Source organism: Saimiri boliviensis, chromosome 1, assembly GCF_048565385.1.
Source record: "Saimiri boliviensis isolate mSaiBol1 chromosome 1, mSaiBol1.pri, whole genome shotgun sequence".
NCBI classification, from domain to species: domain Eukaryota; kingdom Metazoa; phylum Chordata; class Mammalia; order Primates; family Cebidae; genus Saimiri; species Saimiri boliviensis.
Window position 1 is genome coordinate 154,430,010 of NC_133449.1, and position 8,058 is coordinate 154,438,067.

Consider the following 8,058-nt stretch of genomic DNA (forward strand, 5'->3'; position numbering starts at 1 on the left):
TCTCCTGTATTCCTGTTCTGTGTATCTGTGGTACTCCTCGCTTCTGCTGCAATCTCTGTCATGGTTTCTTGATGCACTCTTCTGCTTCTGTCCCTACCTCTGCTTTGTTCTCCTGTTCTGCTATTATAACTGTGTTTATTTTTAGTTATATTCACATTCTCTATACCTGAATAGTACACATCTATATTTTTCCTTACTTTTACTGTGACCATGCTTAGTACTCCTTGATTCTTACTGTTTAGACTTCTCTTTACTTCTACCGTTTTCCTGATCTTTTCTTTAAGAATCCATCTACTTTTCTTTTTCTTTAACATTTTCATGATCCCTTTCTTTACTCCTTGACCTCATCCTCTTTTCTTCATGTCTATTATGTTCTGAATTTCTTTCTTTCCTCTTTGATTTCTCTTTGCTCTTACTCTTACTTTTAGATTTGTCCCTTTTTTCACTTTGTTCTTATTATATTCCTCATCTTTTTCTGAATTTCTTCTGATATCTCTCTCTTTGCTGTTAGATTTACAGTTTTTAACTTTCTTTTCCTTTCCATTTTTTCTGTTTGGACTCTCAAATACATTCCTTGATCAATTATTTTTCTCTCTTTTATTCTAACTGGACTTCTCTAATTTTCTTTTATTTCATTCAATTTACTTTTATCTCCTTTAATCCAACTTTCACCAGTTGATACTCTCATTCTTTGAGCTCTTTGCATCTCTTGCCTCCAATGTGGAAGAGTCTCACTAAATTTGAAATAATCACTTGATCTGGATCTGGAAGGAGTTCAATAACACGTTGATCCTATTCCTTTAATTTTCCTGCCAGATCTAGTAACTAAAAGTCATCTCTGGTATGAAGCAGGCTAGAGTTAGATGGATTACACTTTCTTTGTCTTTCTCTCTCTCTGGATTTTCCTTTCTGTTTCACCAGCTTTAGAAGGACTTTCTCATTAGGAATCTATTTTCAGGTATAGGAGGGATCCCTTCTGGATGGACAGTAGACTGGGGTTGTGCTTCTAATTCTCAGCTCCATTCTCACTAGATGCACTCTTCTTGCTTTTCTTTTGCTTCTTCTTTTCTTTCTTGTGTTTTCGGGAAGCTTTCCAATGTTACTTCTTTTCTTTGATTTCTCTTCAGAAGCACATTTGGAATCAGAAGAAGACTGAGAATCAGTTGAGCTATCTGAGTCACTAGATGAGGAGGAGGAAGATGATGACTTATGCCTTTTCTTTTATTCTTTCTTAACTTTAGGTTTGGAAATCAGTTCTCCATAACTGAGTATTCATATCTCTGCAAACAGTTTGCCAGCTGCATCTGTCCTCTGGTTTTCCATCTCTCTTACAACTTCTTGGCCAGAGATTGCTGTCCAAAAACAACATGACGCCCATCTAAATCAGGAGTTAGTTTCATTGTTATGAAGAGCTGTGAACCATTTGTAATCTTCCTTCTGTTGGCCATTGACAAGAGAAATTATTTGTTGTGTTTAACAGCAAAACTCTTATCTTCCAAAAATCCTCCATAGATAGATCCCCCTTCTCAACCATTTCCTTCAGTGAAGTCACTACCTTAAACCATAAAATCCTTGACAGATCTGTGAAAGAGAACTTTTATAATGTAATGGCTTCTGAGTTGATTTCCCTGTCCCCTTTTCACCTGTACAAAGACAGCTAAAAGTTCTTGCATGTTTGGGGGCACACATCAGAAACCAATTCAAAGACAACTCTTCCAGCAGTTGATTGTTAATGGCAATGCCAAAAAAATCAAGGACATTGAACCTTTATTCCCATGCTTCCAACACTTAATCTTCAAATGAAGAAAAAACCAAAAAATACCAAGGAAAACTGATCCCTTTGCTCCCACACAAGTAGAGTTTCTTCTTCTCTGGGTCTGGTCCTTCAAAGTGCTTCAAATCTACCACCACCAAAAAAGGCACTAAAGTCTGCTAATTACCTCCTTCCCCTACAACTGAGTCCTAATTGTAGAGTATTTTTTTAGTTTTCTCTTTTTTTGCTTGTTTTTCTGTTCTTTGTAATCACAGTTAAGTTGTCATCAGTTTAAAATAATTGATTATAAGGTGTTATTTGCAAGCCTCACATTAACCACAAAACAAAAACATAATACACACAAAATAAAAAGCAAAAAATTAAAACATACATTCATAAAAAAAATTACTTTTATACAAAGGAAGTCAAGAAAAAAGGATAAAAGAAAGAGAGGATCAACAAAACAACCAGAAAACAAACAAAATGGCAGTAGCAAGTTCTTAAATATCAATAATAACATTGAATAGAAATGAGATAAATTGTAAATTATCTAATCAAAAGACATGAAGAGGCTGAATAGGTAAAAAACAAAAAACAAACAATAAAAACCCAACTGTATGCTGCCTGCAGGAAATTTACTTCATATATAAAGACATAGAAGGGCTAAAAATAAAGAAATGGATAAAGATAGTTCAGGTAAATGGAAACTGAAAAGAGCAGGAGTAGATATACTTATCAGACAACATAAATTTAAAGACAAATACTTTAAAAACAGATAAGGTCCTTATATAATGATAAGGGATCAATTCAGCAAAGGGGATATAACAATTGTAAGTATATATGTGGAAAATACTTGAATTTGAAATACAAATAAAAGGAGCCTCAGAAATGGAAGAAAGGTAAAAATTTTTAAAAAGACAGAAAATCTGCAATTCAATAGATTTCTAATCAAAATTTGAATAGTTTCTACAGAAATAGAAAAATTGATTCTAAAATTTATACACAAATATAAACACTTTGGAATAATTAATGAAAATTCTAAAGAAGTGAGGACCACTCAAATGAGAACAACCAATGACTATTCACTGGAGCTTGCTATAGTAAGAGAGTCAGCCACCATGACTTGCATTTGGCAGAAACACAACGGCAGGCAAGGGAGCTGGAATAGCTATCACCATTAGAATAGCTACAATTAAAAAGCCTGACAATAGCATGCATTGGTGAGGATGAAGAACAAATGGTACTCTCATAACACACCTGGTAGGAATATAAATACTACAACCACTTCGATATCAGTTTGGCAGTCTACTAAAAAGTTAAACATAAATCTACTGTACTGCCCAACCATTCTACTTCTAACTAGTTAGCAGAAGTAAAAATATATTTACACAAAACATTATACATAATGTTAATAGTCAATTTATTTGTAATTGCTAATAACTGAAGATAATTAAAATATCTCTCAACAGACACATAATGTGAAAGGAAAATAAATCTTGGGGCCCCGAAATCAATAAGCTAAAGGGAAAAGTCAAGATGGGAACAGTGTAGGGCAAACCTACCTCCAATTCTATTTAAAGTCGTCCCTCTGCTCGCTGAGATAAATGCACTTCTGATTGCCTCCTTTGGAAAGACTAATCAGAAACAAAGAATACAACCATTTGTTTCTCACCTACCTGTGGCCTGGAAGGCCCATCCTTGCTTCCAATTGTCCTGCATCTCCAGACCAAACCAATGTTCATCTTACATATTTTGATTGACGTCTCAGGTTTCCCTGAAATGTATAAACCCAAGCTGTGCTCTGACCACTTTGGATACATGTTGTTAGGACCTCCTAAGGCTGAATCACAGGCGCACATCCTTAACCTTGGCAAAATTAAGTTTCTAAATTTTTTTTGTTTATCTATTGCTAAATTTTTCATTGTATTTTTTGTTTATTCTAATTTTTTATCTACTGTGAACTCCGAATATCTGAGATATTCTGAATATCTCAGATATTCGGGGTTCACAATAAACAAAATGTGATATTTTCATACAATAGAACATTCTTCAACAATCAAAACAATCAACATATATAACAAATTCTGAATTAAAGGCTCTATATTGCACATACTCTAAAATTGACCACATAATTGGACATAAAACAATTATCAGCAAATGCAAAAGAACTGAAATGATACCAAATACTCCCAGGTTTTAACACAATAAAAATAGAAGTCAAGACCAAAAAATCACTCAAAACCATGCAATTACATGGAAATTAAACATGTTCCTGAATGACTTTTGAGTAAATAATGAAATTAAGGCAGAAATCACAAAGTTCTTTGAAAATAATGAAACAAGGATGCAACATGCCAGAATATCTGGGACATAGCTAAGGTGGTGTTAAAAGGGAAATTCATAGCACTAAATGCCCGCATCAAAAAGTGAGAAAGATCTAATTTCACAGCTGAAAGAATTAGAGAAGCAAGAATAAATCAACCCCAAAGCTAGCAGAAGACGAGAAGTAACCAAAATCAGAGCTGAACTGAAGAAAATTGAGACACAAAAAGCCATTCATAAATCCAAGAATACAGGAGTTGGGTTTTTGTGAAGAAACTGATAAAATACATATACAAAATGAACCTCTAATTCACAATTACTAGGTAAAGTTAGAACAGAAGTGGAACAAAAACATAAATTCTGCAAGAAAAGGTAGGTGACTTCATACATAATCTGATGATAAAACACATTCTTTAATCTAAAACTAGAAAATAAAGTGTTCTAAAAACCATTTTTAGCCATATAAAAGTTCAAACATTTATAGCAAAAGACATTGTCTTAGTCCATTCCAGCTGCTATAAGAGAATACCAGAGATTGGGTGATTTGTATACAACAGACAGTTCTGGAGGCTAGACCAAGATCAGGACACTGGCAGATTTGGTGTTTGGTGAACGCCCACATCCTTGTTCACGGAGGGCCATGTTTTCACTGTGTAATCACAGTGGAATGGGTGAACAAGTTCTCTGGGTTCTTTTTTATAAGGGCACAAATCCCATTCTTAGTGGGATTTTATACCTTCTTAAAGGGCTCATCTTTAAGCCCTTTATCATCACCTTAGAGATTTGGTTTCAACCTAGGAATCTTGAGGATGCAAACATTTAGTCCATAGCAAATACTATAATCAAATTCCAATGCTGAAGAATAAAAATGGGTGCCTGTAATCTATTTTTAATCTCTTTTACACTGACAAGAAGAAAAATTCCCAAGAAAAAAGTATATGAGTTTGTGAATAGGAATTCACAGAAGGGCAAATCCAAGCAGCCAATAGAATGTAGAAAAAGGCTTAAAATCTCTACCAGTCAGGAACATGTGAACAACTGATACAACATCGAGTTATGATTTTATAAACATTAGACTGGCAAAAGACTAATAACAATTATTGTTAGTGAAGACTTGAGAAGGAAAATTTATTCTTGCACATTGCTGGTAAAATGTAAATTATTCCTTTTTGGGGGAATACATTCTAGAAACATATATTAGAATTAAAAATACATATACTTGACTCAGAAATTCTACTCTTGGGAATTTGTTTCATAAAAATAAGTCTCACTACATAAATATATATTTATAAGGAGGAGGGGAAAGAAGATAAAACAAACAGTGGACAAAAACATCCACCAATTGAAGACAGGCTGACAGAATTGTAACCATTCATACCATAAAATAACATGCTGCCATAATAAGTAACCATTTAGAACTTCAACAAGATTTCACTGATGAAAATGAGATGCAGAAAAATCTGTGTATCAGTCAAGAATGTGTTTGACTGTAAAGAAAAGAAAATTCAGTGATCACGGTTTAAGCAAATTGGGGTTTATTTTGGAAATCCAAAGGGCAGCAGTTGCTGGTATTGAAAATGCTATCAGGCACTCAGCCTGGTGTCTCCATCATTCCACCATTAACATTACAGCTTTTACCCTCACATGGGTTCCCTCATGGTCCAAAGAGGATATTGTCATTTCAGGTTTCATTTCCACTTCCCAAGAAGGATCAAGGGACAACAACAACTGCACCAGCCAAATTTATCCCATTTTTTAGGAAAGAAAACTTTCCTAGAAATTCCTTGCAACAGATTTCCTGTTGGGTGTAGTTGACCAACACAGGGACATTTGCTTACCCTATCCCTCAGCACCAAAAACATTTGCTGTGGCTTCACATGTTAAGCTTCCCAGCCTCTGTTAGTAATGGAAGGCCTGGGAAAAGATATTTTATAATTTGTAAATATTGTAAAAATATATTTGTATACTATAATCTTATTTTTATAAATCAATGACAAACTCTATGAATATGCATATGTGGTTTTGTCTATGATTATATGATCTTGAAGGAAAATATTGACACATACACACTAAGCCTTTATGTGGATTTCCTCAAGACAGGTAATATAGATAGAGAAGGCATGAAGAGAGAAAGCAACCCCCAAAAACTGTTAACTATGTTGTGATCTTATGCATGTATTTAAATAAAATAAGTATATACAAATATTTTCAAATGTTTCCAGCATATCTTTAAAGACAGTAATTTATATCACCACGTACATAATGTGGACCATTTTATTTGTTGGAAAATACATAAACTTATATGTGCCTGGAAAAATAATAATATCTAATATTCATTGAGCTCTTATTTTGTGCCATATATATTTATACAAATGACATACCTCTTTTAATCCTCTCAACAATGCTATAAGTAACTGCTGTTATCCCCACTCTACAGATATGAAAACTAAGGTTTAAAGGAGTTTAGTGGTTCATCCAAATAATGTAACAGGTGAGGGAAAGAACATATATCACATTAACATCACTCACCACTGGAAGTGGAATAAGGATAGGGCTGGGGAAAGAGGAAAAGAGGTATACAGTTTTCCCTTTATTTACATAGAACCTTCTCGCTATTTTACAATGAGTTTGTGTTTTATAAACAAGTTGAAATTTCAAAGAAAATTGACCTACACTTAACCACAGAAGTGAGAAAATTTTGATTTCCTTTTTTATACTATTCCTATATTTAAATTTATTTTCTCCATTTAATACCCTGTATCATTTTTTCTTTGCGTTTATTTCTACCTCTGAATAACATTGTTTAGTTTCCTCAATATTTCTCCCATTCTCATCTTCGAAGTAAGATAAGTTATATCTCCCATCCCTTCACAGACACACAATAAAATCCTAGGGAGAAGAACAGAAATCAAGCTCTCTTCTCAAGCTTACAGAGGATTATGCATGTCAGAGAAATGCATTTTGGTATAAAACAGATCTGAATGCAAACTCCAGAGAACTGCACTGTCAAGCATTATTTGGGGAGTGTGATCAGGCAATGTGCCCGGGGTCCCATCAGATAGAATTCATTGTCATACGTGGTAAGAAGGAAACAGAACTAAGATAAAGAATGTGGGTACCATCAAAGTCTCTGTATTAAACGAAGACTGGAATGCTGCACTCCAGTGTCAAATCCCACAACAGTCTGGAGAAAAATTTTGACTCAGAGAGAGAAAATCTCTTCAGCCTCTTAAGTCACTAGATCCCTGCCTCTGCTTAGCTCCTGACTTTGAGCATGTTCCAAGCTTCAGTTGGAAATTGCAGTGGGGAGTGGATTAGGCACAGCTGGGCTTTCACACTTAAACCTTCAGCATTAACAGTTCAGCAAAGCAAGATTTTCCCATTAGAACCACTGTACTTTCAAGTCCGAACTATTGATAAGCTCCCAAGTTTAGTCCATCTGTAAGAAATATGCATGCATGCTGCCCATAAACTAGAGCACACATCTTAAAGTGGAATCAGAGTCAAGGAAAATAGCTAAGTTGAAACTGTCCTGACTAAACAAATCATATTTCTCACACATTGCTGAGTGAAAAAGAGTAAAAGCTTTCTCAACACCAACTTATCAAATACAGTAACAATTGAACATTTAAGGGATAAGAGAGATCACCATTAAATGCAACTGTTTTTTTTTAAAGGACTCCACAAACACACATACACACAAAAACTGTTAACATTCCCACTTAATAAAATACTATCTAGGATGCATTTTCAAAAAGTTTGAAAACGTAGCTTCAATTCATTATTATTATTATAACAAATGCATAGAGATATTCTTATACATAGTGGTCTCAGTTTTAAAAATCCTATTATATTTACCACTTGTTCCAAGATGCTGAGTGAGATTTCACCCTAGCTTGGAACAGTTAGGGGCTCATATTTTACTTTATAGCTCTTACCTAGAAATTTACCTGAATTCTCAAAAGACCACAAGAAGTGAGATT

General features: G+C 34.3%; 1 pseudogene; it reads right to left on the reverse strand.

Annotated features, from left to right (window-relative positions):
• Positions 1–332: 332 nt before the first annotated feature.
• Positions 333–1,726, reverse strand: LOC101051698 (peptidyl-prolyl cis-trans isomerase G pseudogene; annotated as a pseudogene).
• Positions 1,727–8,058: the final 6,332 nt, after the last annotated feature.